The sequence below is a fragment of the Macaca fascicularis genome, chromosome 11, assembly GCF_037993035.2.
Source record: "Macaca fascicularis isolate 582-1 chromosome 11, T2T-MFA8v1.1".
NCBI lineage: Eukaryota > Metazoa > Chordata > Mammalia > Primates > Cercopithecidae > Macaca > Macaca fascicularis.
In genome coordinates this window covers 9,143,085-9,146,387 of record NC_088385.1, presented here as the reverse complement: position 1 = coordinate 9,146,387, position 3,303 = coordinate 9,143,085, and positions in this window count along the sequence as shown.

Below are 3,303 nucleotides of genomic sequence, written 5' to 3'. Positions count from 1 at the left end.
TCCATACACACCCTCAAATACACTCACCAAATGTGATGCGTGTACACGCTCCACACACACCCTCAAATACATACGACACACATGAACATGCTGACTCCACCCACACCTGCTAAATACACTCCCCACACACACACAAACGTGACACACGTGCACACTCATTCCAGACATCACACCCCTCACCAAGTACACAGGTGCACACACCCCCCAGTCCAGAACCTGCAGACTCCACAAGCTTTGGTTTCTCCTACTGTTTCATCACATGAGATCGACACACAGGTGTCATTTACTGACATCTAACACCCAGGGAGGCCCTTAGAACTGCAGTCACAAGTCGGCTTCATTCAGGCATTCATCACCAGTCTCCTGAAGCCACCTCCTGTCCCCAAGGGGAGCGGGGGCTGAGACCGGAGACGTCACTGGGCTTACAGATCCCCAGGCTGGAAACCCAGCGAAATCAGGAGGGCTCGGCCACGGCCCTGGAGGGAGACGGGTACTGGCCCAGGTATGCGGAACATGAGTCCTCATTTCCATACAGTGCCACCTACGACAGCATCAAGTGAAAGCCAGTGGTTTGGCATTCCTGGGACAGACAGTCCTGGAATTACAAGGGAAGCTTTTTACTCCCCTTCCCTCTGAACACATGAGGTCCATGGTTCCCTCACATCTAACCCTGGGAATCGGAATCAGTGACTCCTTGTCCACCTGACCACCCAAGAGGATCCGCACACCTGCTGCAACAGCAGCACCGCACCTGGTCCGCACGGGAGCAAAGCAAATCCCACCTTTTTACTAAAACTGGATTATCCCGACACTGGCAGCCTGCAGTGTATATATCGTCAAGCCCTCACAACTGCGCCACCTGCAAGAGGAACACAAGCCCTTAGTCCCAGGTTCTCAGGACGGCCTGTGAGGTGGATGCTGGCAGCTTCTCATCTCCCAGTGGAGAGGAGAGGAGAGAAGGCCAGGGTCAGGGCTGGCGTATCAGGAGGGTCAGGGTTCAAAACCCCATCTGCCTCACGAAGAAGCCCTTACTGTTCAAGTGACTTCTATCATCAGCCTTAAAAATGTACCACAGTTACCAGCAATTCTGAGTGCTGTTCCCTGGGACATCATAAGCAAACATTTTGTTAGAAAGGTTTTGCCAAATCTGCTTTCAAAATCCTATGTTATGAAATGACTAATGAAAATTTGAGCTATGAAATAAACCACATATTTAAATAAATCCCAAAATGACTATCACGAAGGAAGTTTTAACTTGATGTGAAAAATATCCTCTAAATGACATCAGCCAGAATTATCTTCTATCATTACTGATCCCATATGCTTAATGAATTATACAACATCATCTCAGATATGAACTTAAAACCATTAGCTGAATGCACGTTTTAGCACAACCAAAGTTCTGCTCTAATAAGCAGCACAGGCGTCTCTACAGAGGATTTTAATTGGGACTACAATGTGCACGATCATGGTAAGAGGTTTCATGATGGCTGTTCTCCAAGGTGCAACACAGAGAAACACCACTAACCTCGAAGACACCTGCTGATTTGTAACGAGATGACGAGAGACCATGTGGACAGAATACTCTAAATACTTGAAAAGGAGAAACAATGCAAGGAAAGAATCTTATCAGTTACTCTTGACATTCTTAGAAAAAACCGATTTCTCTTTTGGGATGATTAAAAAAGAAAATGATATTTCTGGATTTTTTTTTTTTTCTTTCTGAGACAGGGTCTTGGCTGTGTCGCCAAGACTGGAGTACAGTGGAGCAATCGCAGCTCACTGTAGCCTTAAGTGATCTTCCCACCTCAGCCTCCAGAGTAGCAGGGACCACAGGCATGCACCACCACACTCAGCTAATTTTTCTGTTATAGAGATTGTTATAGAGATGCGGTCTTGCTATGTTGTCCAGGCTGGTCTTGAACTCCTTGGCCTCAAGTGATCCTCCTGCCTTGGCATCCCAAAGAGCTGCCATTACAAGCATAAGTCAGCATGCCCAATCTTTTTCTTAATTCTATAACAATTGTGCCACATTCAGAGAAAGTATAACTATTATAATAAGAAACTTGGTGAAGCAATATGTTGATACAAAAACAAAATGGTAACAATTCTTCATTTTTAAATTTGAGTTTGAATATTTGTTCCATTCATTCTACACCACGTTAAATAAAAAAATGAAATTGTTTATACAAAGCAAAAGTGATAGCTCAAATCAGGTTTTACAAAGAAGTCCAATAGATTATGATTCCAAGTGTATGTTTATTTCTAGATTTTAGAAAGTAAGTCATAGCCAGCTTCTACAGTTTTGTTGCCATAGGCTCAAGATTAAATCAAAATGTGCGAACGTGCCTCAGGGTGCGGCAGGGAACCCCATGCTCACCAAGCACGCATATGCAGAAATATTTTGCCCAAATCTATTTTGCAACATATAATTAAAGAGGTCCCAGATATACTTCTCTCTCTCCCCACAAAGTATGTGAGGTCAAGTTTATCCTAGTATTCGGTAAAAAGGCTCAAGTGAAAAAGGTAACAGCAATGCTCAGGCGACTCACGCAGGCCCCAGCAGACGCTCTAGCAGAAGGGATGCGGCACAGGCAGGGCTGTGAGTGCACCCTCGCTAACCTGGCTAACCTCATGGTGCAAAAGCACCCGAGGCTCTACAGATTCCATTCCCAGAGTTAGTGGAAAACTCCATCCTAGCACCGGGATGCTCTGTGTTCCTAGATCTACCTGCTTTAAGATATGCGTGAACTGTTCTTACTCTACACACGAGACTCACTAGGAGACACTTTCAGATTTAGCCTAAGCGTACGATGTTTTATCAGAAAATAGACATTCCAGCAAATGCATTTCTATAAGATTTTCTACCTCTTTTCACTGTGGGGGAATAAAAGGTAACTTGCCTCCAAGGGTTGGAGACAAAGCTGTTACTGCAGACAAGAGCGCTGTGCACCCCGGGAACTGCTGCGCCACGAGGAATCCGTGCACCCTGGATGCAGGAGTAGCACACGAGGCTAGCACAGGCTGATGCCGGCCCTCTCCAGAAGCAGGCCTATCATCCTTCCTCCTCCCTCAGCCCCCAGCTCCCCTCCAGGCCTCAGTGGCTGCTGACAGGGCAGAGGCCACAACTAAAGGAGGCTCTCAGCTCCAACAGGGACAGGAGCTCCAGACGCTGGGGACTCCGCTGCTGCCCTCCGTGCCCACCCCCTTCTGGTCCGCCCTTCTCAGGAGTCAGGCATGGCCACTTTGAGCCTCTTCCCTTCTGTGGCTCCTACAAAACCAGTCCAGGGAGCCCAGGCTGCC